Source organism: Triticum urartu, chromosome 3A (assembly GCF_056163025.1).
Source record: "Triticum urartu cultivar PI428250 chromosome 3A, HENAU_Tu73, whole genome shotgun sequence".
In the NCBI taxonomy this organism is placed as follows: domain Eukaryota; kingdom Viridiplantae; phylum Streptophyta; class Magnoliopsida; order Poales; family Poaceae; genus Triticum; species Triticum urartu.
Window position 1 is genome coordinate 661,514,650 of NC_141875.1, and position 27,603 is coordinate 661,542,252.

Consider the following 27,603-nt stretch of genomic DNA (forward strand, 5'->3'; position numbering starts at 1 on the left):
GGTGCCACGCTCGCGCCGCTACGGCCACCGCAACCGCATCAACGCGCACACCCGAACGCCGGCCGCCGCGGGCGAGCTCCTCGCCGTCGTCTCCGGCTGCCCCAGCCCCTGCAACCACCACCGTTGGACGCACAGAATCGCGGCCGTTCCAACGAGACCAGCCGTGCACGCTCTCGTCGCCGGAGTCACCCGGACGAGGAGCGTCGTCGCATCCTGCTTAGCACCGGCGGCTAATCGTCGTTTAGCTAACGTGGCTGGTTTAAATTAGGCGCTAACTAACCCCCACAGCCGCTGATAGATGGGCCCCACGCCCTAATTAATCCCTGTTTCGTTTGTGGTTAGGTTAGTTTAAACCCCAGCGGGACCCACGCGTCAGAATTGACTGTGCTGACGTGTCTGTTGACCGGACCCACCTGTCATTGACCCTAGGATGCACTGGGTCACTAACCAATGGACCCCGCTGGTCAGGTTGACTTGGGCTGGCGCTGTTGACCTGATGACATCACCATGATGTCATGCTGATGTAGTATTGATTTTCTGGATTTAAAATAATTCATAAAATTGCAGAAAATATCCAAAAATACAAAAATTCATAGTAATTCAACCGTAACTCCAAATGAAACAAATTATATATGAAAAATTATCAGAAAAATATGAAGAATCTGTTTATGGCACTTTCATGCATGATTGAACAAGTTAACCTAACTGAATAGGATAAATCATGATTAGGGCAATTTATGAACTAGCATTTGGAGTTGGAGTTTAACCCTATTTGAATTCCACTTCAATTAACTTGGCTTACTGCTGCATTAGGTCAATTTAGTTCCTTAACATGACATGGCATTCATTTCATTGTGCATTGCAGTGAGTGTTGGTTCTTTTGTGTTTGCCGGTGATTGTCCCCTCTCAGTAGACGTTACTTCGATGATGTGATCGATGACACCGATGAAGAGTTATACTATCTTCAGAAGTGCCAGGCAAGCAAAAAACCCCTTGTTCATTCCGATACAATCCCACTCTCTCGCTCCTGCTCTCTTTTGCTGCATTAGGACAACAACGATTCATCTGTTACTTGCTGCGGTAGTTGAACCCCTTATCCTCTGCATGACCTGTCATTGCCACAGTAAATAGATGAAACCCACTAGCATGAGTAGGAGTTGTTTGAGCCCTGATGTGCCTACTCATTCATGCTTGTTTGTCATGCCTGCTATTGCTTAGAGTTGTGTCAGGTCTGATTCATCGGGGAAGAATTGGAAAGTTGTGAACATGTCCTACTGTGTGTGAGCTAAGTGTGTTGAACACGATTTGGTAAAGGTATCGATGAGAGGCCTTGTAGGAGTACATGGTGGGTTGTTTCATTGGAACCGTCCTTAAGCACCGAGATCTGTATGTGTGATTTAAGAACCAGTTACTACCATGCATTGGGATCCTTAATTGACCCTCTCGGCTTCTTAACCACCCCAGTCCTCTGTCCAGGAGTTGCAAATAGTTTCTGGTGTTTGTAGGATATGTGTTGGCAGCCGTGCGTAGCGCTGACCCCAGGGGTGGGCTATGATGCGGTAGATACACCGTGGCCGGGCATGCAGGGCGCCGGTTTGGTGTCTCAGAACCCTGTACACATCGTTCAGGGCCGTATGTGGAAACCTCAGCCGGACTCCCTGCGAATGGAACCTAGATAGGCGATAAACCTGGACTAGAGACTTGAGTGTTTAGGTAGGCCATGGCCGACACCCTCGTTGGGCTTCCGCTTGAAGGTTGCCGAGTACATGTCGTGTAAACGACGGTAAGTGGTGAGAGCATGTGTGAAGAAGTACACCCCTGCAGGGTTAACATCATCTATTCGAATAGCCGCGTCCGCTGTAAAGGAATGCTTGGTTGCCTATACAGTTCATAGATAACTTGAAGTGGATACTCTAAAACTCGCAAGATAAGCGTGAGTGCTATGGATGGCCTTCTCGTAGGGAGATGGGAGCGGATCCATAGTGGCGTATTGATATGGTGAATATGTGGACTCGTGTGCGCCACCTCAAAAGAGTTGCTTGCAGTCGTAGTTCAGGTTAGCCACTGAGTCAAAGCTGGCTTGCTGCAGTTAAACTCCACTACCCCTTTGTTGATACCGATGCATATGTAGTTAGTTCTGATGTAAGTCTTGCTAGGTACATTTGTACTCACGTTTGCTTAATTTATGTTTTGTAGAGAGACTTCAGTCTCACTAGTAGTTCCGCGTGGACTTCGACGTTTAGCTTGATACCTCAGCTACGATCTTGTGCCCTCGGCAGGATCTGGTAGATAGTCAGGCTTCTTAGCCTTTTTCATTTGTAGATGACTGTACTTAGACATGTTAAGCTTCTGCATGTGCTTTGATTTGTATGCTATGATTGTTGGGTCATGAGACCCATGTTTGTAATATCTCGCTCCTCGGAGCCTAATGAATAAATACTTGAGTCGTAAAGTTATGTTGTGATGCCATGTTGTATTTACACATATCGAGCATATTGTGTGTATGATTGAAATGCTTGGTATGTGTGGGATCCGACAATCTAGTTGTTTATCCTTGGCAGCCTCTCTTATGGGGAAATGTAGTCTAGTGCTTCCATGAGCCATAGTAGTCCGCTACAGCCCGGTTCACCGGAGTCCTGCTAGCCCAGCACTACTGCTCAGGACACTTGACTGGCCGGCATGTGTTTCACTTCGTTCCTGTGTCTGTCCCTTCGGGGAAATGTCACGCGGTGACATCCGGAGTCCTGCCTAGCCTGCTATAGCCCGGGTTCCCGGAGTCCTATTAGCCCAGTGCTACAGCCCGGATTCACACGCTGCTGACCGACATGCTCGATGTGATTCATGTATGCCTGTCCTCATAGGTTGGTGCCGCTTTGGGTTCATGACTAGCCATGTCAGCCCGGGTTCTCTGTCATATGGATGCTAGCGACATTGTCATATACGTGAGCCAAAAGGCGCAAACGGTCCCGGGCCATGGTAAGGCGACACCCAAGGGAATACCGTGCATGAGGCCGCAAAGTGATATGAGGTGTTACCAGCTAGATCGATGTGACTTGGAATCGGGGTCCTGACACTCGTGCGCACCCGGGAGCAAATTCCCGATCGGTCACCCATCCTGAAATTACTCCAAGCTTAGCACACTTAACTTTGGAGTTCTGTCTGAATGGGCTTCCGGAAAATAAGGAATTCCTTATTGATATGAGTAGTCTATCATCCGTATTAAGCCAGGCTATCACATACACCCCCACTCAGAGGAACCGACGTCCTCGTCGGGCCATAGAAACGTTCCCTCTTGGTACATACGTCCAAGCTTCCAGTCCGGCACATGTGCCATGTCGTGTGCCACGACGGGTCACAAACGTCATGCACAACATGACCGCACACCTGTCTGCAAACATCCGTGTAACCGCGAGGGTCGGCGCTGATACCAACTTGTAATGCCCCGGACACACCCGCCGGTGGTCGTTACTCCTGGCAGGATCTAGATTGGCCCCACAGATCAATACTAGTCTTTTCTGTGCACTTTGTCCTCACTCGTGCGCACCCGGGAGCAACTTCCCGATCGGTCACCCATCCTGAAATTACTCCAAGCTGAGCATGCTTAACTTTGGAGTTCTGTCCGAATGGGCTTCCGGAAAAGAAGGAATTCCTTATTTATATGAGTAGTCTATCATCTGTATTAATCCAGGCTATCACAATTTAAGATTACCTTATCACATTATTTTATTTCTCAATTTATTGGTATAGTATTCATTGTGTGAACATGTTCTATGGGTTAAAAAATCACACACTAATATATTTTTATATGTGAGAAATGTACTCAAGATTTTAAAAGGGGTTGTAGATGTGTAAGAAAAGAGAAAACTTGGTGAACATCCGCATGAGATTCTCGAAGGCCTCGATGGCCCAATTGATGACTACAAATATAGAAAAAAATATAAAATATAGAATGAAGGATTGAAAAAGTGAACATTCGGTGGGAAGAAAAAATAGTAAGCGGAATGTTGTTATTTTCAGTTGATTCATAAGAAAAATCTGAAGAATGTTCAGTATCATGAACAAATAGAAGGATAAGGAAATATGCCATAACCGGATGGGAAAATTTTGGTGGACCCATGGGATTACAATACGTTTTTAGGTATTTGTCGGTGTACTAGAGTAGGGGTACCCTAGTATCCCGAACTTGTGCACGGGCAGTCGCAGCATCCCGCGGCAAGGCTTGCAGGGTGACCGCCAAGGTCCTCCGTGGTTCCTTTGGAGCCACTCAAGAACAAAGTGTCCAAGCTAAGAAGACAAGACCCCGACAAGAGGAGCTTGCCGGGAAGGCTAACAAAAGCATCCCAAGACCCCGGCAAGAGGAGCTTGCCGGGAAGGCCACCCAAGGCAGTTCAAGGAACTTGCCGCGGCGCACCACGCGTCCCGGCAAGGCCCGGTGAGCGACAAGCTCCCGGACGGGACAAGACAACGACCGCGGCAAGGCACTTGCCGCGGCAAGCCACCTCCCTGGGCCCGCGCTCCAGCACATCCACCAACGTGTCGCTCTGGGGCCCTTCCAGGCGCACGTGTCGGGAGGCTGTGCAGCTAGCGGCGTGCGGTGGCAAGCGGCGCTGACAAGATCGCCATCGTGGCGAACGGTGGCGTCCCTGGTGGTCCTTTTTTGCACTATTTAGGCGACACAGACGGGCATTTAAGGCCCTTGTCCCCTGCCGTCAGGGTTAGGTATGATACACTGTAGCAGGTAGCTGCACCTACCGCAGCACCTTTCCATTTTTACCCTTTGCCTCCGTTGCCACCTGTCGGTGACCCCTTGAGCATATAAAAGGAGGCCCGTGTGCAACGTAGAGGGGGGTTCGAACACTCACGCTCGGTCTTGCTAGCTGCTGGTGTGTACTGTAGCACTCCGCGCTCCCGAGTAAGAAATCAATACAAACCACAAAGCAGGAGTAGGGTTTTACGCATCCGTGCGGCCCGAACCTGGGTAAATCGCTCGCGTGCATCGCCTCGATTTGCTCTTTGCACGACCTCCGCCCCCGCCGAACCGAAAGGGACCCGGTCCGCCGGTCCCATAGGTGCCCGTGGATCAGTACCCTGGCATCTTTGGCGCGCCAGGTAGGGGGCGTCGAAGTTGTGTGAACCAGATCCGGCGTTCTCGCGAGCTAGATCTTCATCATCTTCATCAACATGCCGCCGAAGAAGAAGGTTTCGGAGGCAGCTGCTCCGTCCGCGCCGAGCCAACCACCGCCGGAGCAAACGGTTGGTGGGGCAGACGCCGGCGGAAAAACGGGCGTCGACGAGGGAACTCGCGGTGCTGCCAGGTCCAAGGACAGGGCTGCGCTGCCCATAGGCGGCATAGCCGGTTCCCACAACGACCGGGCGCACTCCAAGACCTCGGCGTCCGTACATGCACCGCGCCCATCTCAGGAGGCGCGGGACCGGCAGCGTCATGGTACTCATGGTACCATGCGCTCGCTAGATCAAGATCGAGCTGGTGGATCTCGGAGCGCTCAGGACCACCATGCACGTCAACCTGCTGGCGCGAGCGAGACACGGTCGCCTGGACGGGGTACTGCTCCTTCTAACGTGGTTAGAAGTCTGAGCATATCCCGCTCCTCGCACCGTTCGCCACCGCCACCCGCCACTGCAGCAGAAGCTTTGGCGCGAGCTCAGCTGCTCCTAGATTACCCTCCAACGGCGGATAAGATCGACGACTGGAGGGCTACCATCCAGAGTCTCATCGGCTTCGCCAACGGCGACACTCCACGGCAGCCGAGCACGTCGCAGCTGCGGCAAGCTAGCCAGGCACGAGCCGGAGACGACAAGACCGGTGGGGGTGCAACCTCTGTGCACTCTCCACCCCGAAGGCCAAGATCGCCGACTCGCCGGGTCCACCTCGACAGCGACTCCACCGCGTCATCAGATCCACGAGCTCGTCGCGATCGGCGCCAAGTTCTTCTAGAACGACAACAAGAAGACGCTCGTACCCGCATCGAGCGCCAATGAGAAGCGCGACGTCAATCAGACTAGCGCGCTGGGCCCTCTGTCGACATGCATGCGCCAGGGGAACCAGGCGACTTGCCGTATGCGGTAGGTTGCCCTGCGTTCACCCGTGAGCTGCGGCAAGTCAAGTGGCCCAGCACGAAGAATTTCAAACCAGATGTACCAGATAAGTACGATGGCAAGACGCATCCGTCGGAGTTCCTCAGCATCTACACCATCGCGGTGAAGGCTTCCGGGGGCCGAGACGACAAGATCCTTGCCAACTACTTCCCGTTGGTGCTTAAGCCCAACGGGTCCTGGCTCATGCACTTGCCGGACAACTCCATATCCTCCTGGGCAGACTTGTGCCATCAGTTTGTACAGGCGGCCACAAACCTCATGGCCACGAGAGTGACCTTCATCTGCTCGCCCAGAAGGAAGGAGAGCCCCTGCGCAAGTACATTCAGAGGTTCAGCCGTGTACAGTATAACATCCCAGACGTCCACCCCGCCGCGGTCGTCAGCGCGTTCCATCAGAACGTGTGTAACCGCAGGATGCGGGAGGAGATGGCGATGTGCAAGATCAGAGATGTCAGCGAGCTATACGCCCTGGCCGACAAGTGTGCACGTGCTGAGGAAGGGAGGAAACTCCTCGGAGAGAAGACCGGAGCAGAAGGATCTGATAGTGAGGATGCTGCCCGGCAAAGAAAAACCGGCGGCGCAACAGGAAGAAGAAAGGCAAAGAGGTGCTAGTCGTTGAGCAGTCCGGCAACGAAGGTGGCGCCAAGAAGGCTAAAGTTGGTAGCTCCGGCAAGGAGGTTGCCGCATGCACCAACTGCCAGGCTGTGGCGGTCGCCGACAAGCAGGACGGCTCCGACAAGCAATATTGCAAGATTCACCGCACCAAGGGCCATGACCTCCAGAGCTGCAAGAAGGTCGAGCAGCTTGTCCAGCAGTAGAAGGCTGAGTATGAGCGGCGAGACAAGGAGAGGGCCCAAGGTGGCGCTGCAGAATCCAGCAAGAAGCGTGCCGGCCGGGGAGGACGCCGCGGCAAGGCTAAGCAGCGGCAAGGAGGAAGACCCCCCCGCGGCCGCGACAATGATGAAGACGATGACGATGACGAAGACATGGATGATGTTGAGACCAGTGAGCAGGAGTTTCAGAAAGCCACAGAGGTCTTGTGCGTTGACGGCGGTGCCTCTCTGCATACTTCACACCGCCAACTCAAGCAGTGGGTGCGGGAAGTCAATGCAGCGGAGCCACCTGTCGAATCGTGCAAACTTCTGAAATGGTCCAGCATGCCTATCATCTTCGACATTGAGGACCACCCTGATCGCACAACTGCGGTCGGGTGTTTGCCGATGTTGGTTTCACCAACTATCCGCAACCTCAAGGTCACCAAGATGCTAGTTGACGGCGGGGCCGGCTTGAACCTGATCTCCTCCGCTGTACTCCAAAAACTCCAGATCCCCGACAGCGAGCTTGAAGAGACTGGCACGTTCCAAGGAATCAACCCGGGAAGGAGCAAGCCAAAGGGGAAAGTCACGCTGCCGGTGACATTTGGCAGCAAGCTCAACTTCAGGACTGAGAGGGTCACATTTGACGTTGCCGATATTCCATTGCCTTAGAATGGGATACTTGGCCGTCCAGCACTCGCCAAGTTCATGGCAGCCCCTCATTACGCGTATAACATGCTGAAGATGCCAGGCCCGATAAGCGTCATTTCTGTCCCCGGCGACAAGAAGGATGCACTTATCTGTGCCGACAAGATCTACCGGGAAGCAGCAGCCGCAGCAGATCACAAGCCACTTGCCGCTGAAGCCCCCGGGAGGAAGAAGACCAAGTCCGGCAAGAGTTATGATGCCCACATCGGCAAGCGCACCTCTTCGGAGTGCTGCGCTGCCGTCGAGGACGCACCATCGAGCTCCACCGGCAAGTGTAAGAAGACGGTGGCAGCTCCGCCAGAGACGAAAAAGGTGTCCGCCAAGGAGGACGGCACTGGTGGTATCTTCACCATTAGTGCCACTCTCGACCCTAAATAGGAAAGCGCGCTCGTGGCTTTCCTACGGGGGAATGTCGACGTGTTTGCGTGGCAACCGTCTGACATCCCCGGTGTTCCCAGGAAAGTGATTGAGCACCACCTTGCCGTTTGTCCTCATGCGCGGCCCGTCAAGCAGAAGGTCAGGAAGCAGGCAGTGGAGCTCCAAGAGTTCATTGCTAAAGAAATCAAGAAACTGGAAGCAGCAGGCCTTGTCAGAGGAGTGCTCCATCCTACGTGGTTGGCCAATCCTGTAGTCGTGCGCAAGGCAAACGGGAAATGGAGACTTTGTATCGATTTTACTGATGTTAACAAAGCTTGTCCCAAAGACCCATTTCCTTTGCCGCGCATTGACCAGATTGTTGACTCCACAGCCGGATGTGATTTGCTTTCATTTCTTGACGCATACTCAGGATACCATCAGATCTTCATGGCAGAAGAGGATGAGGAGAAGACCGCATTTATTACTCCATGTGGCACGTACTGTTTTGTACGGATGCCTTTCGGATTAAAAAATGCTGGTTCAACATTTGCAAGAGTAGTCCATGTCGCTCTTGAGCCACAAATACATAGAAATGTGGAAGCCTACATGGATGATATAGTGGTCAAAAGCAAGGACAGAGCAACCCTGATACAAGATTTAGACGAGACCTTTGCAAATCTGCGCAAGATCAGCCTCAAGCTCAACCCAGAGAAGTGTGTGTTTGGAGTCCCCTCCGGCAAGCTTCTCGGGTTCTTCGTGTCTCAGTGGGGAATTGAAGCCAATCCCGACAAGATCAAGGCCATTGAGCAGATTGAAGCACCCAAGCGCGTCAAAGATGTACAAAGACTTGCCGGTTGCGTGGCTGCTCTCAGCAGGTTTATCTCTAGGTCTGCTGAGCGTGCCCTGCCCTTTTTCAAATTATTGAAAAAGGCAGGTCCAATGAGATGGACTCCGGAAGCGGAGGCTGCGCTGCAAGACTTGAAGAGATACCTGTCCTCCCCTCCAATACTTGTTGCACCTAAGCCACAAGAGAAGTTGCTGCTGTATATCGCGGCAACCAATCAAGTGGTTAGTGCTGCGTTAGTAGCAGAGAGGGAGGCAGATGACGAGCCAGCAACCACGGCAAGCACATCCAATGACAAGCAAGGGGCTTCCCCGGCAAGCTCTGGTCTCGACAAAGATGGATCTGCGCAGATGCACGAGGAGACACAGAAGAAGATGGTGCAGCGCCCAGTTTACTTTGTCAGTTCCCTTCTGTAGGGGGCTAGGTCAAGGTACTCTGGCGTGCAGAAATTGCTTTTCGGCCTTCTCATGGCCTCGAGAAAGCTGCGCCATTACTTCCAAGCACATGAGATAACAGTTGTCACTCGCTTTCCGCTGAAGAGGATACTGCAGAATCCAGAAGCGACAGGCAGGATTGTTGAGTGGGCACTGGAACTGTCAAGCTTTGGCCTCAAGTTTGAAAGTACTTCAACTATCCAGAGCAGAGCAATGGCAGAATTCATAGCGGAATGGATGCCAACACCAGATGAAGAAATTCCAGAAACGAGCATCCCCGACAAGGAAGCAAGCAAAGAGTGGCTGATGTACTTTGATGGTGCCTTTTCGCTGCAAGGCGCCGGTGCTAGCGTGCTGCTTGTCGCACCCACCGGAGAGCACCTCAAGTACGTAGTCCAGATGCACTTTCCCAAGGAGCAAGCAACAAACAATACTGCAGAGTATGAAGGCTTGCTTGCCGGTCTCCGGATCGCGGCAGACCTTGGGATCAAGAAGCTCGTTGTCAGGGGTGACTCACAGCTTGTCATCCGCCAAGTAAACAAGAATTATCAGAGTCCGTTGATGGAAGCTTACGTCGATGAAGTGAGAAATCTAGAAGAGCACTTTGACGGCCTGCAGATGGAGCATGTTCCAAGAGCTCAGAACGCCATTGCAGATGGCCTGTCAAAGTGCGCCGCACTTAAGTTACCTGTGGAACCAGGGATCTTTGTGCTCAAGCTGACTCAACCGTCCGTGACGCCATCAACTGGACAGAGCAAGAAGAGGAAGTTGGTTTCTGGTGAATATTTGCCGGCAGAGCTTCCCGAAGCCGCCGCCAAGAAGGTCCCCAAGATCAATGCCAAGAGCTCCGCGGAGCAATCTGCTCCCACAAACCCCAGGGTTTGTTCCGTTAAAGCAGAAGCTCCCGACAAGTTTTGCTCTGGCAAGCTTGCCGGGGAACGTCGCGCTCCGACAGAGCCGCAGGTTCTCGCCGTAGAAGCGGATGTTCCCACAGCAGTCCACAAGATCAACGCCAAAAGCGCTGAGGAGCAGTCTGCTCCGGCAAACCCCAGGGTTTGTTCCGTTGAAGCAGAAGCTCCCGACAAGTTTTGCTCCGGCAAACTTGCCGGGGAACGTCGCGCTCCGGCAGAGCCGCAGGTTCTTGCCGTAGAAGCGGCCATTCCCGCAGCCGCAGATTTGCCTTTAGTCCTTGTTGTCGAGCCACAAGCTCCAGCATGGGCGCAGCAGATTGTCCGTTTCCATCAGACAGGAGAGCTTCCCAAAGAGGAAGAAGAAGCGGAAAGAGTAGCCCGGCAGTCAAGTATGTACCAGTTTGTCGACAAGACACTGTACAGAAGAAGACTGAACGGCGTGAAATTGAAGTGTATTCACCGGGAAGATGGACAAAAGCTGTTGGCAGAGATACATGGAGGCATATGTGGACACCACATTGGCGCAAGAGCACTTGTCGGCAAAGCATTCCGGCAAGGTTTCTTCTGGCCAACAGCCCTCCAGGATGCAACTGCACAAGTAACCAAGTGTGAAGCGTGCCAGTTCCATTCCAAGCAGATACACCAACCAGCTCAAGCTCTCCAGACGATCCCTTTATCTTGGCCATTTTCGGTCTGGGGGCTCGACATCCTCGGCCCCTTTCCCCGAGCTGTCGGGGGCTTTGAGTACTTGTACGTTGCAATCGACAAGTTCACAAAGTGGCCGGAAGTGGAACTAGTGAGGAAGGTGACAGCACAGCCAGCAGTCAAGTTCTTCAGGTCGATTGTTTGCCGCTTCGGGATTCCTAACAGGATAATCACTGACAACGGTACACAATTCACGAGCCGCACCTTCATGCAGTACGTCCAAGATCTTGGCGCCAAGGTCTGCTTCGCTTTTGTTGCTCACCCGAGAAGCAACGGTCAAGCGGAGAGGGCAAATGCTGAAGTGCTGCGCGGGCTCAAGACCAGAACTTTCGACAGGCTGCACAAGTGCGGAAGAAACTGGATCGAGGAGCTGCCGGTGGTTCTTTGGTCGATCAGGACGACGCCAAATCGAGCCACTGGCCAGACACCTTTCGCTCTAGTCTATGGAGCAGAGGCAGTTATCCCCACGGAACTCGTATACGGGTCACCTCGAGTGCTCGCTTATGATGAGCTTGAGCAAGAGCAGCTGCGACAAGATGACGCGCTGCTCCTTGAGGAAGACCGTCTTCAGGCTGCTGTGCGAGCTGCTCGCTACCAGCAAGCTTTGCGCCGCTACCATAGCCGCAAAGTTAACGCCAGAAGTCTCGAGGAAGGCGACCTTGTTCTTCGGCGCGTTCAGTCCGCCAAGAATTCCAACAAGTTGACGCCGAAGTGGGAAGGCCCTTACCGAGTGAAACGAGTCACTAGGCCTGGCGCTGTCCGCCTTGAGACCGAAGATGGCATTCCGGTGAGCAACTCCTAGAACATTGAGCATCTTCGCAAGTTTTACCCGTAAGGCACGGTTGTCGGAACCTGTTCCGGCAACCACCTTTTGTACAAGTCTTGCCGCTGTTGCATGTAATCCTTTGTACAAAGCCGGGCGCAGACCCAGTGCATAAGTAAAGCTCATGTGCTCCGCACATTCTGTCGATTTCATGCTTTCTATTTTTGGCATATATGATCTGACACTTTGTGCAGCACCTACCCCATGGTAAGCAATAACGAGCCGTAAGGCTCCATATCTCTATTCTCTCTCCTTTCTTTTTTCTCAAGGAAAAGAAGTTTCCCTCGCCCACAAGTTTGCCGGGGGGGAAGGAGAAGATAGTGGTATGGACCAGGCGTCGCTCAAGGAAGTTTCACCTTGCCGGGAAGCAAACAACAGAAAAGCTAAGTTGCCAAAGTTTGAGCAATCAAATTTTTTAAATTTTAAGTTATCCCCCTTGAACGACTGCACTTTGTATGGAAAACCTATGCACGGAGGAACCAACTCGTAGCTAGTTGCGCCCTTACTTTGTTTCGAGTCCGCTCAACAAATTAAGTGAGCCGCTAGCGCCCTTACTTTGTTTCGAGTCCGCTCAGCAACTTAAGTGAGCTGCAACTAGTTGCGACAAGGTTTCTTGTCGATAGCGGCACCGCCAGCAGGCTGCTGACGTCCCGCACTCAGCGCTCGCGGCTAAGGTTCCTGCACCGGCAAGTTCCCTAAAAGCGTAGGGTAAAAAGACATACAAAGGGAGGGATCAAGTAAAGGGAATAACATTGCAGTCATTCCATAAAACAAAGCTATATTACAAAGATAACTTGTCGCAGCTCTAATGGATTGTTTTCATGACATGATAAACAGCGACAAGGAAAGAAGAAATGGGCGACCTAATCTACGCGATCACCTTCGACCCTCTTGATCCCGCTCACCTTGTCCACGATGGGTGCGACAAGGGCCTTGAGCTCCTCCAGATCGGCTTCCGGCGGCAAGGTCCTGAGGATGTTCGTGAGGTGGAGGCCTGGATTGCGGAAGGCCACCTTCATCAACACTTTCTGAAGAGCTCCCGTGCAGATCTTGCGCGATTTGTCGGCCAGCTGCTTGGGGATCCTTTCCCGGAGCCGCTGAAGGGCCGTCGCCACGCCCTTGAAGAACAGGACGAGCTTGGCGCTGGGTTGGAGGTTGTCGTCGGAGGGATACCCGAGATCCTCCATCCCCAGCTGCGCCAGCTCCTTGTCGATATCTGTGGCGGCGTTCACAAGACTCTCCATCCAGTGCGTCACGATCTCCCTGAAAGCGTTCTGGGCGGCGGCAGCACTCTCCAGCAGCGCCTTGTCGGCCTTGATTTCCTCCTTCAAGGCCGCCTCCCGCTTCTTGGCGCTGTCCAGGGTCTTGGTCAAAGTGGTTAGCTTCAACTCAAGATCCACGTTGGAAACCTTGGCGGCGCTGAGCTCTTTGCCCTTCTCGGAGAGATCGGCCTCCAGCCGCGCCACCTTCGTCTTCAACTCCTCCTTGGCGGCCTCGGCGGCTGCGGCAGCATCCTCCGCTTGCTTGAGGGCTCCGTCAAGTTTCCCCTCGCGCGCGGCAAGCTCCTCCTCGTGGGTGTCGAAATTGACCTTCCACTGCGCCAGCTCGCCCTCCTCCGCGGCTAGCTTCACAGTGGCAAGTCGCTGCCGCTCTTCGACTTCGGCCTTCTCAAGGAGGAAGGCCTTCTGCGCCTCAGCGAGCTGCTCCCGCTCCTCCACCAGATTTCGGAGGGCTTCTCGATGGAAACCCCCGAGCTCCTCTGCGCGCTTTTCAATGTCTGCTCCCGCATTCGCAACAAGCGCCTCGCGGGATTCCAGCTTGGCTTGCCGCGCGCGGTAGAGCGACATCAACTTCTGCAGCAGCCGCTCTTCTTCGGGCTCGTTGCTGCTGTTGCTTGGCGCGTCAACCACCGTCAACCCCGCGGAGGCAAGCACTTCTCCGTCGAAGATCTCCCCCTCAACCGGCGCCCTGGAGCTTGACGCCCAGGGGAGGTTGACGAAGACGCCTTCGCCGGCCTTCAAGTAAACGCCCGGCTGGGGCTCCTCGGTGCTTGGCGCTGCGGCTTCGGCGGATGGGTCGACGGTCGGTGTAGCGCCTGGCGCTCCTGCAGCCTCTGGGCCGTCAGTACGATCGCCAGATCCCTCGCCAGTCGCCGCGGCGCCAGCCTTGGTGGCCTCGGCGCCGGCGGGATCACCCGCGCCGGCTACGTCCTCGCAGCGACCTCGATCTCCATCCGCTCCGCAGCAGATGGGTCTGACAGCCGGCAAGGGGAGAAGAGTCAAGAAAAATCCAGCAAAAACTCAAGAAGATCAAAAGAAGAAGAACCCAAGAGAAGTTTTGAAGCAAGAGGAGTACCTGCACCAGGCTCTACAGTAGTGGTCTCCGCCGTCGGGGGGCCGCTAGTGCTGTCCCTTGCCGGAGACTTCTCCCTTACCGGGAAGCCCTCCCTTGCCGGAGAGTTCTCCCTTGTCGGGGAATTCTCCCTTGGCTCCTGGTGGGGCTGCTCGGCTCCTACACAAGTCAACAAGCAGATATTAGCAAAGACAAGTACCCATGCGCGCCTCGCAGTGGAAAGCAAATCAAACACTTACGCTGGGGGCTGCCCTGGAGAAAAGTCGCCGGGTCCGGCAAGGTTGTCTCGGGCGCGCCACCTGCTGTCGCAGTAGGCTCGTCCTCGATGCCGATCACCGGGACCTTGGCTCTCTTTGCCGCTCTCTGGGCCAGAGTCCTAAAGAGGAACAAGTTCAGAGAAAAGCAAGTGAGAAACAAGACAAACAACAAGAACTGAAGAAATGCAAGTACAGCAAGAGAAGCTTACTCTTCTTCTTCTTCTTCTTCCTCGTCGGAGCTTAACGCGGAGAAGTCGAAGCCCGGCGCGCGCCCGGCGCGAGGAGGCGGAGGAGAAGCTTCCCTTGGCCGCTTGGCGGGAGCAGTGGCGGCGGTCTGAGACGACCCCGCTCCGGCTGTCGGCGCGGCGTGAGCAGCGGCAGGAACTGAAGCGCTGGTCCGGCTAGACTCCGCTCCAGTTGCCGTCGCAGCATGAGGCGCTCCCGCGGCAACGGTGTTTGCCGCGGTGGAGCGTGTCACGCGGCGTGGCGACTGTTGACCCGCTTGCCGCTCCGCCACGTCACCGACCTTGCGGAGACGCCTTCTTGGTGGGGATGGAGGCTCTGCTTGCAGTGGGCTGTCTGAAGACGAGGTGGAAGAGGAGTTGATTTCCAACGAGCCGCTCATGTCCTTGGCGGGCTCGCTCGGCTCGGCGCCATGCCCGGCAAGCTCCTTCTTGCCGGCGGGCTCCCCTCGCTCGGCACGGCTTGCCGCCTCTGCTGCGTCTGCCTCCTCCACCGTGAACCCAAACTCGCCCGCGGCTGCGGCTGCCGCTGCCTCCTCCAGCCTAGTGGCGATGAGCGCCATCTCCGCATCCGTGGTGTCGCGGGTGAGGCCGTCCTTCTCGTCGGGGCGGATTGGCACCTCCACCAAGTCGTCGAAGAACTGCTGCACGACCTCGTCTGCAGGCTCCTGCCAAGTTGGCACAATCCCGTGCGAGTCACACTCCAGCATCATTGCACGGATGCGGTCGAGCGCGGAATTGTTGCACAACGGCACGACGCCCCCCGGCAACCTAAACACCTCGGGATGTTGGGGGTCATACTTGAACAGTTCCTGCAGCATCGCGTTGAGCTCCAGGACTGTGAAGTTGTAGTTGAGGCCCGGCCGCAGCCTCATGATATCTGCCGCGTTCTTGAACTCCCAAGTGGGCCTCCCCCGTTCCTGCAGGGGGGCGATGCGGCGGCGAAGGAAGTCTGCGCCAACAGCGCCAACAGTAAGCCCGGCAAGCCTCAGGCGCAGGATCCTGGTGACAGCAATCTTCAGCTTGTCGTCCTCCGGGACCACATCACTCCAATCGCTGCCGCGGGCTACTAGGGTTCGGCGCCGGGTGGTGAATGGCTGCGGGCTCTCCTCGTCAAGCCAGCACCAATCAGCTCTCCACTCCTCCCACTTGCCGTGGAATTCTCCCTCCAGATAGGTCTCCTTCTTGCCGGCCCTTGAGATCCAGGCAATTCCGCCGGATAGAGCCTCTCCTCTCTCTACTCGGGGTATGAAGAAGTGGCAGAAGAGGGCAACGTTGGGAAGGACTCCGACAAAGTTTTCGCAGAGATGTGCGAAAACTGCCATCGTCAGAACGGCATTGGGGGTGAAGTCAAGGAGGTGGAATCCATAGGTATTCATGATGTTGCAGACGAACTCAGAGAAAGGCGGGCAGAGCCCGCAGTAGAAGAACAGAGCAAAGAAGGGATATCCGTTTGGGGCTTTCTTCCAAGCGGCGGCGGGGAGTACCTTTGTGCACGGATGCGCGCGCGTCTCCGCCGACCAGAATAGGTAATAGTTCTCCCTCAGCTCCTTCGCGCCAAGCTTGGGGGGGAGACGACCCGCTCCTTCCGCAGCACCGCGAGCCGCTGCGCCTCGGTCGACTTCACGGCCTTCCCCTTGTCGGCTTTTGGAGCCATGGCGGAAGCAGTGGAGGAGGTCGACGGCGTCGGTGGTGCTGGTGGCAATGTGGGGGCGGAGCGCTGCTCTCTCTCTCTCTCAGCTTTGGGAAGGCGAGGGAGCGGCGGAGATTTCTGAGATTGGAACGGCAACGGGCAAGTGGGCGAACTGCCCCTGTTTCCCCTGCTTATAAAGGAGGAGGGGGCGGACGTTCCGCATTTCCGAATAAAGAAACCCCCACGATCTCGCCCACGACGCCGCATTCGACGCTTGCCGTTCGGGGAGGGCGCGGTGGATGCGGAGTGAGATACGGCGTAACCTAGGCCGCGCGTGCCCGTGCCCTGTTTTGGGCCTGGCCCAACAGCGCTCGGCACCGTGTATGGCCCAGGCCCGGGGGCTCCTGTCGGTGTACTAGAGTAGGGGTACCCTAGTATCCCAAACTTGTGCACGGGCAGTCACAGCATCCCGCGGCAAGGCTTGCTGGGTGACCGCCAAGGTCCTCCGTGGTTCCTTTGGAGCCATTCAAGAACAAAGTGTCCAAGCTAAGAAGACAAGACCCCGGCAAGAGGAGCTTGCAGGGAAGGCTAACAAAAGCATCCCAAGACCCCGGCAAGAGGAGCTTGCCGGGAAGGCCACCCAAGGCAGTTCAAGGAACTTGCCGCGGCGCACCACGCGTCCCGGCAAGGCCGGTGAGCGACAAGCTCCCGGACGTGACAAGACAACGACCGCGGCAAGGCACTTGCCGCGGCAAGCCACCTCCCTGGGCCCGCGCTCCAGCACATCCACCAACGTGTCGCTCTAGGGCCCTTCCAGGCGCAAGTGGCGGGAGGCTGTGCAGCTAGCGGCGTGCGGTGGCAAGCGGCGCTAACAAGATCGCCATCGTGGCGAACGGTGGCGTCCCTGGCGGTCCTTTTTTGCACTGTTTAGGCGACACAGACGGGCATTTAAGGCCCTTGTCCCCTGCCGTCAGGGTTAGGTATGATACACTGTAGCAGGTAGCTGCACCTACCGCAGCACCTTTCCATTTTTACGCTTTGCCTCCATTGCCACCTGTCGGTGACCCCTTGAGCATATAAAAGGAGGCTCGTGTGCAACGTAGAAGGGGGTTCGAACACTCACGCTCGGTCTTGCTAGCTGCTGGTGTGTACTGTAGCACTCCGCGCTCCCGAGCAAGAAATCAATACAAACCACAAAGCAGGAGTAGGGTTTTACGCATCCGTGCGGCCCGAACCTGGGTAAATCGCTCGCGTGCATCGCCTCGATTTGCTCTTTGCACGACCTCCGCCCCCGCCGAACCGAAAGGGACCCGGTCCGCCGGTCCCATAGGTGCCCGTGGATCAGTACCCCGGCAGTATTTGAATCGAACAGATCGATATATCTCCAAAATGGTTAAACTTCAGTTGATCATGAAATTTTAAGACATGTATAATGCATGCATTTATTCATAAATATGTATGCATTTTAAGACATATATACTGCCTGCATTTGTTATAACTTAGCCATGGTTACACTATTGACTATGAAGCAACTAAAGAACATATGCATATATATAGCACATACTTTATTCTACTAGAATACATGCGAAATTCCAAATATATATACCAACGCATATAGACAATCCAAAAATATGAGAGAATACAACTCGAATGATCCCAAAAATAAATAAATTACCTGGATATTCGAGGATATAACCATATATATGACACTTCTATAAATTATTCAATAGTACAAGATCCAAAATTAGTAGTCCGATGCACATATTACTATTTTAGCCTTAGTATAAATGCTTATGAATATCCTAAGTTAAAGGATATATGAGATTAACTTTTCAATGAAATATAAAACAATATTGGGACATGATATTCTGAAAAATTTATATATAAACCTTCGATTGGATTTCCTATGATGATTTTATGGAGAAAACAATAACAATATGTATAGAAGAAATAATAACATTGAACTTGCATCAAATTCTTATGTTTGAAAATTCTGCATCCTAAAGAGGCCTTTAACAATTTTGTTTTCTTATGATATAAAATTTAGTAGTCACAGTAGAATATAAAAAACATAAGTTTTCCTACATTTCCAAAACAATAAAGACGGTGCCCTCGCATTTGCGAGGGCCACTCCTCTAGTTGAAGAAAAACAAAAAAAACAGGGGCTATACAGGCTCTTTGCCGTCTGCTCGTAGACGACAAAGAGCTCTGCCATCAGCCATCAGACGGCAAAGCTGCCACGTGGCAGCTACCTATGCAACTTGGGACACTGTGGCTGGCCTATTTGGTCAGTTTGCCGTCAAAGACCTTTGCACCTTTGTTGTCTGCCAGCAGACGGCATAGCATGCCACGTGATAGCTACCTGGGCTGGCCTATTTAGGCGCTTTGTCGTTGGCTGGTGGATGGCAAAGATGAAAAGGTCTTTGCCGTCTTCTGGCAGATGGCAAAGCACGCCATTAACTTCCTAACGAAACTAACCTGCCGTGTGTGTCGTCCAGGCCCTTTGCCGTTTACCAGCGGACGACAAAGGCCTAGACATCTTTGCCGTCAGCCAGCAGATGACAAACCGTCCGGTTGAATGAACCACGACAAAGGGCTCTTTGCCGTCTGCCAGGCATGCCTTTGCCGTCTGCCATGGCCGACGGCAAATATCCTGATTCCTGTAGTGTACCTCCTGCTCCATGACTTCAAGCCTGGCCTCCACGGTTCCCGTCCCCTTAGGGCCTTGCACATCGCGGATGTGGTGCACCCCCTCATGCATCTGGATGACCTGAGGGTGCTGCAGCACCTCCCACAAATATGGGTTGATGACGTTCTTGAAGAACTTGTCCTTGGAGGAGCTTGAAGCGGCCATGGTAGATGGGATCTGCCAGAAAACAACAAGGAAAAGAAAACAGAAGATTTCTCCGTGATACGGTGGTCAATAGGTTTGGGGGTATATAAAGATTTTTTATCTTGGGAAACAAGCAAGTTGTAGAAAAACGGAGTCCGGGAGGTACCCGAGGTGGCCACAACCCACCTGGGCGCGCCTGGCAAGCCAGACGCACCCTGGTGTCTTGTGCCCACCAGGGTGCACTTCCTGGAAGTTTCTTATTTTCCGAATTTTGTTATATTCCAAAACTGACAGAAAATATTTTTGTGGATTTTTCAGAGTCTGTTTACTTACCATATCACGTACCTCCTCTTTTTAATGATTCTAGAGTGTTCCTGAAGGACTCTTTTCTATTTTCTTCTGATGTCATAGTTTGGATAATATTACTTTCAACATTAACAGGCGTACCTAAGATATAATGTTTTATTCGTTTCCCATTAATAACCTTCGGGTTAGTACCTTCGGCATTATTTATTTTGATAGCTCTAGACTGATAAACCTCCTTGATAACATAGGGTCCTTCCCATTTGGAGAGGATTTTTCCTACAAAGAATCTGAAACAAGAGTTGTACAAAAGAACATATTCTCCAACTTTGAACTCACGCTTTTGTATTCTTTTATCATGCCATCTTTTAACTTTTTCTTTAAATAACTTGGCATTTTCATAAGCTTGGGTTCTCCATTCATCTAAAGAGCTAATGTCAAACAACCTCTTTTCACCGGCAAGTTTAAAATCATAGTTGCGTTCTTTAATTGCCCAATATGCTTTATGTTCCAACTCAAGAGGCAAATGACAAGCTTTTCCATAAACCATTTTATAAGGAGACATAACCATAGGATTTTTATAAGCTGTTCTATAAGCCCAAAGTGCATCATCTAATTTCTTAGACCAATTCTTCCGGGACCTATTGACAGTCTTTTGCAAAATTAATTTTATTTCTCTATTGCTAAGTTAAACTTGACCAGTAGACTAAGGATGATAAGGTGATGCAATTCTATGGCTAACATCATACTCCCTTCGTTCCTTTATATAAGGTTCATTTGTTTTTTGATAAAATTCCAGAATGTAAGGTGCATTTCTTCTAATTCCTCATAATTCCTTTGTTAGCACTCTAGAAAAAGGGAAAGTATCTCTCTCCTAATTGTCTGTATCTGTCCTTGTAGCAAAAGAAGGAAAGTAAATCACTGTAGATTGCATGTATCTCTTACTTTCCTGGACTAACCTATTTACTTGCCACTAACCAACAAGGGTAATTTCGTCGTAACATGTCTATAATTATGTGCCTTGGTCACTGTGCTGAAAATAATACACCGTACATAAAGGAATGGAGGGAGTACTTAGCAAGCATTTTAATAGAGGTTTTGTGTTCAACACTACTAGTTGGAATAGCTTCTACCCACTTAGTAACATAATCAACAGCAACCAAAATATGCGTGTACCCATTAGAGGAAGGAAAATGTCCCATGTAATCAAATCCCCAAACATCAAATGGTTCAACAACAAGTGAATAATTCATAGGCATTTCTTGACGCTTACTGATATTACCTATTCTTTGACATTCATCACAAGATAAGGCAAACTTACGAGCATCCTTGAAAAGAGTAGGCAACTAAAATCTAGATTACAATACCTTGTGAGCAGTTCTGTGTCCCGCATGATGCCCTCCATACGTTTCGGAGTGACATTTCCATAGGATTTGTCCCTGTTCATGCTCAGGTACACAATGTCTAATAATACCATCTACTCCTTTATAAAGATGTGGGTCATCCCAAAAGTACTGTCTTAAATCATAGATGATTTTTTTTCTTTTGTTGGTATGTAAAGCTAGGTGTCAAATATTTAGCAACAATGTAATTAGCATAGTCAGCATACCAGGGAGTGTTATGAGAAACATTTATTGCAGCTAATTGCTCATCAGGAAAACTATCATCAATATGTAGTGGGTCATCAAGCACATTTTCAAGCCTAGACAAGTTATCAGCTACGGGGTTCTCTGCTCCTTTTCTATCAGTGATATGTAAATCAAATTCTTGTAGCAAGAGAACCCATCGAATGAGTCTAGGTTTAGCATCTTTCTTTTCCATAAGATATTTAATAGCAGCATGGTCGGTGTGAACAATTACTTTTGAATCAGCAATGTAAGATCTAAATTTATCACAAGCAAACACCACTGCTAGAAATTCTTTTTCAGTAGTAGCATAATTTCTTTGAGCATTGTCTCGAGTTTTACTACCACAATGAATAACATTTAGTTTCTTATCGACTCTTTGTCCTAAAACAACACCAACAGCATAATCACTAGCATCACACATAATTTCAAAAGGCAAGTTCCAATCAGGTGGTTGAACAATAGGTGTAGAAATTAAGTCTTTCTTGGGTGTTTCGAAGGCTTCTAAACAATCATCATCAAAAATAAAAGGAACATCCTTTTGCAAAAGATTTTCAAGAGGCCTAGAAATTTTAGAAAAGTCTATGATAAATCTCCTATAGAAACCAGCATGACCTAAGAAACTATGAATACCTTTGATATCTTTAGGACATGGCATTTTCTCATTTACATCAACCTTAGCTTTGTCCACTTCAATACCTCTTTCAGAAATTTTATGACCCAAGACAATACCTTCATTAACCATAAAGTGGCACTTCTCCCAATTCAAGACAAGATTTGTTCGTCCACATCTCTACAAAACTCGATCAAGATTGCTTAAATAATCATCAAAAGACTTCCCATAAATGGAAAAGTCATCCATGAAGACCTCAAGAATCTTTTCACAAAAGTCAGAGAATATGGCAGTCATACATCTTTGAAAGGTAGCAGGTGCATTGCATAAACCAAAAGGCATACATCTATAAGCATAAGTTCCAAAGTGACAAGTAAAAGTGGTCTTTTCTTGATCAAGTTGAGAAACAGGTATTTGTGAAAACCCAGAGTATCCATCAAGAAAGCAAAAAATTTGTGAACTTAGATAATATTTCTAGCATTTGATCAATAAGAGGGAGAGGGTAATGATCTTTTCTAGGTGCTTTGTTTAATTTTCTAAAATCACCATTCTATAGCCTGTAAGAATTCTTGGAATAAGTTCATTCTTATCATTAGGAACAACAGTGATACCTCCTTTCTTAGGGACACAACAAACAGGAGTTACCCATCTATTATCAGCTATAGGATAGATTATACCTGCTTCCAGAAGTTCTAATATTTTTGTTCTTACCACTTCTTTCATCTTCGAATTTAACCAACGTTGGTGATCTACAACGGGTTTAGCATCAGATTCCATATTAATCTTGTGCTGACATAGAGTGGCACTAATGCCCTTTAAATCATCAAGAGTATATCCAATAGCAGCTCGGTGCTTCCTTAGAACTTTTAATATTTTTCCTCTTCGCGTTCTGAAAGGTTAGCACTGATAAAAACAGGATATATCTTCTTCTCATCAAGATAAGCATATTTCAAAGTGTGTGGCAATTGTTTTAATTCAAACAAATGATCACCTTTAGGTGGAGGAGGACCTCCTAGAGTTTCAATAGGCAAATTGTGTTTAAGCACATAACATTGTTCAAAGAAAATCTTATCTATTCCATTTCTTTGATGCATATGTAAATCATTTTTCAGGTCTAGCAGATATTGTTGTAGAGGATTAGTAGGAGGCACAATAATGGAGGCAAGACCAATTATTTCATCTTTACTAGACAATTCTTTTTCATGAAGCTTTCTACTAAACTTGGAAAAATTAAACTCATGAGATTCATCACCTTAACACCGACAATTTGTTTCTCACACTCAGTTTTAGCATTAACAGTGTTTAAGAAAGGTCTACCAAAGATAATGGGACAAAAGTCATCTTATGGGGAACCAAGAACAAGAAATTAGTAGGATATTTTATTTTCCCACACAAGACTTCAACATCTCTAACAATCCCAATTGGTGATATAGTATCTCTATTAGCGAGTTTAATAGTGACAGCAATGTCTTCTATCTCTGCGGGTGTTGTGTCATTCATAATTTCTTGATATAGTGTATAGGGAATAGCACACATGCTAGCACCTATGTCACATAAACCATGATAACAGTGATCTCCTATTTTAACTGAGACAACGGGCATGCCAACAACGGGTCTATGATTATCCGTTCTATCGGGTTTGACAATTCTAGTAGATTCATTACAGAAGTAAATAACATGAACATCTACATTTTCTTCGAAGAGATCCTTAACCATAGCAACACTAGGTTCTACTTTGATTTGTTCATCAGGTTTGGGTGTTCTAATATAACTTTTGTTAACCACAGTTGAAACTTTATCATGTTCCTTCATCCTCACAGGGAAAGGTGGTTTCTCAATGTAAGCAGTAGGAACAACTGGATCAACATTATAAAGTATAGTTTCTTCTTTAGCTAGTTCCGGTTCTTTAATTTCTTATTTAATAGGTGGGTGATATTTAAACCACTTCTCCTTAGGGAGATCAACATGAGTAGCAAAAGATTCACAAAAAGAAGCTACTATCTCAGAGTCAAGTCCATATTTAGTGCTAAACTTTTGAAAAGCATCGGTATTCATAAAATATTTAACACAATCATACTTAAGCTTAATACCTGCTCTTTACCTTCGTCAAGTTCCCAGTCTTCAGAGTTGTGTTTAATTCTTTCCACAAGATCCCACCGGAATTCAATAGTCTTCTTCATAAAAGAACCAGTACAAGAAATATCTGCTACCTCTTGAGCTTGCGTTGGTTTTTCCCTTGAAGAGGAAAGGGTGATGCAGCAAAGTATAGAGTAAGTATTTGCCTCAGTTTTGAGAACCAAGGTATCAATCCAGTAGGAGACAACGCAACAAGCCACTGAATACCTGCACAAACAAACACCAACTTGCACCCAACGCGACAAAGGGGTTGTCAATCCCTTCACGGTTATTTTGCAAAGTGAGATCTGATATAGATAGGTAAACGGTAAAGTAGTATTTTTGGTAATTTTGTTTTATGGAACAGAAAGTAAAAGATTGCAAAAGAAAGTAAATCGAAAACTAAAATTCTAGATTGGAAACTTATATGATATGGAAAATAGACCCGGGGGCCATAGGTTTCACTACAGGCTTCTCTAAAGATAGAAATTATTATGGTGGGTGAAAAAATTACTGCCGAGCAATTGATAGAAAAGCGCAAAGTTATGATGATATCTAAGGCAATAATCATGAATATAGGTGTGGGGACCCCGACTCATAAGTCGTGATCACCGAATGCACATGTACAGTGATCCCACAGATCAATGCTCAATGAACACACAGAAGCTGTATAACAAGAGTCTTACATCCATACACACCGTCTTACATAAATTATGACCGTTATGGTCAAGTCTTGAGTATAACTACGCAGCGGAAATCCTCGTTGATAACTTGGATCCATGCCATCTGCCTTTACCCTACAGGCATTCTGACTGGGAAGCGTCCTAGCTCACATGTTTGTCACCGAAGTATTCTTCATCATATCATGTTCTTTCATGCCTGGCCAATAAAATAACCAGTGGCAAGCCAATGAGTACTTTGAATGTACTCGCAAGCAACCCATGTTTTGGTTCAAGATACAACAATGCATGATATAGGTAAATTTTGCAGAAAGCTAGTTTTGTTGTGCTATGACATGTTCAACAATTGGTAAAACATGCATCATATGAATTCAAGTAACCATATGGACTGGTTACAGATATCAACATAAATGGAGTAGGCATCAACCCAACTCAATTATGTCAAGTCCTTTGACTTGACCCAAGTAGTTCTCCCCACTTATCCGAACACACACTGGTCTGTAAACATGTGGACGTAGCCCAAGAGCGGTTACCCAACTGTCCTTGACCGTGGACACGGCTATTCAAATACTTTGACACTCTGCAGTGGTTGCACACTTTACCCACAAGATCCGGGGAACTTCCGTGTCATCCACGACCCGCGGTACCTCAAGTACCCTTGGTAAGCACCCGATCACTACCTTTCCCTACCCGTGACTAACAAGGAGTCCACTCGATTGGTAGCAGCCCCCATGCCAAACATTGTCACACAATAAATTCTTTTGGTGGAGCCACGCTCCCATATTCATCACATACCACATGCATGGGGTACCAACGGTGTGTCCGGTGCCCTGTGAAAACAGTCATGGCCGCCCTACCTGGCATGAACCCATCCCGAGAGTGACCACGCCACTCCCGTCACTAGTAATGAGAGCATCCATGTTAGAACGAACTAGGTAATCAATAATGCCCTTTCCCATATAAGGGTAGAGTGGTTGCGCATGTAAGGTCGGAGTAACAGTTGCAACTTAAACCAATCCGTTTTTGAAAACAACACACTCACTTGCCTCGGTACACCACTTCTTTATCAAGTGGTTACCTAGCTCAACATCTCCCTCGGGCATTAGTGGCACCAGACGGGGTTTTCAAAAAGTCTTTGAGAATACTTTTGTCTCCATCACCATGCATATACCCTGTCCCACTTGCGTAGCAACTACTTTAGCATCCTATCTAGTCCCACCGGCATAACCCTCATAAGAAGGTAGGGTCATGCACAATGCAAGTATCAACAAGGAAGTAACGAGGGCAACCCACCAAGGTGGTTACCATCTCATCATGATTTTGATGCAACAATATTAAAGTGCTATATGACATGCATAAAAAGGGTTTCAGAGAGATGGTCAAAGGGCTGCTTGCCTGGTTCATCAGAGTCTTCAAATCTTCTGGTCCATCTCCGAGTATTTCGTCTACTTCGTCAACTAACGTCGCAAACAATCATAGTAAGCGACACAACAAGGCAGAAAATAAAAGTGCTATAAAATATTAATTTGACTTTTCTAGGACATCTCTGGTTATATGAAAAATAACCAGAGTGGTTTCATTGGGGTTGGGTCAATGGATATTTCTGAACATTTCAATATGATGGAATCAAGGGATTTAATGGATCTGCAAGGGGTGTACAGAAATATATTTTTGAAAATGATTAAGGGAACCCATTCAACAAGGCATGATTTTAGACGCATCTAGGAGTTGGTTTCACTAGATTTGGAGTTCAAATGATTTTCCTATGAATTTGCAAAGTTGACAAATATGAAGAAATGGCTCATCATTCTATGTTGCACAGAAAGTATTAAGAAAAATGTTGATAACCTAAGTTATTAACTTAGATGTATCTAGAAATTTGAATCATGGCATTTGTATTGAATATGAGTTCTCTGTGATTTTCTAAAGTTCATCACAGAAATGGAAAACGAGATTTTATTTAATTTGTGTGAAGAAAGTTGTTCTGGAAAAATGTGCGTGTTGCACCAAATGGTAGAGATCATGATTTATGGAGTCACTGGGAATTTGAATCATCAAATTTGGGCATGAAATGAATTAACTATGGATTTTAGAAGCTCGCTGGAAAATAAAAATAAAAAGATTTGGGTTATACCTAAAGTGTGCACAGGGCGCAGTTTAGCACCGCAGCGCACTGGGCCGGCCCAGCGGCTCAGCCACGCGGACGACGGGGTGACCCCGAAGGCGCCTAGATGTAGTGCGCCTTCGCTGCGGGGACAAGGGAGGGGGAGAACCCACCTCCACTTGCCAGCGTGGCTCGGTGGCTGGGCCACAGACGAGTGAGGCCCGCCTGCAGGGCCTTCGTCTTTCTCCCGCGCGTTCGCCTGGCCGAGGGAGCAGAGATCCCCTACGGCAACTACCGGCGCTATGGAGCACCTCCGGCGACGCTCTGGCTATGGATGAGCTTGGCGTCGAATGCCACATCCATTGGTGTATGCCACGGCTGCCGGGGATGGTCGAGACAACAGTGGCGTTGGGCGAGGTTGGGCACGGCGCTACGGTGCGCCCTCGGGCGAGGGGAATAGCGTGGGAGCTTCGCCTTGCCCAAGGAGCCTCCCGGTGGATAGAGTAGAGGGAGAGGAGCTCGGGCTCGACTGAATTCAAGGGGAGGGCAGCGGCGGCCATGGCGGCCCTGAGAAGCGAGGGGTGGCTCTGGAGGGCAAGTGAGTGGTTCGGGAGAAGGCTGGGAGGGCGGTGAGTCTCATTATGAGCTTGAAGGGGGTCAGGAAGGCCAGATGAGGTGGGGGCGAAGGCGTGCCGCGGACCGCATCCATGGTTTCGAGTTGGGCAATACCAGGGCCATGTGTGGCGCCCCTGGTCGTGTCTGGGGCTCTCGTGGGCGTGTACCAGGTCAAGGGAGGAGGAAAGGGAAAGTAGGGCGAGTTACTGGCGAGACCCGAGCTCGCGCGCCCACTGGCCAAGCCGGGCGGGGTCGGGCATGGGCAGCAGGGGGTGAGAGAGTGGGCGAGAGAAGGGGGCCTGCACGGCTGTCGTGTTGGGGACGTCGAGGGCCGACTGTGTGCGGGGGAGGCCCGAGGTGGTTGGGGAACGCGGCGTCAACGCTCTCCTGCTCTGCCTCGCGCTCCAGAGCACGCAAATGGCTGGTGTCCGCGGCTTTTCGCGCGCACCCGCGCGTCCACTTGTGTCTGGCGTCTGCAGGAAGAATAAACAAGAGGAAGGGAGGCTTTGGATGCTCTG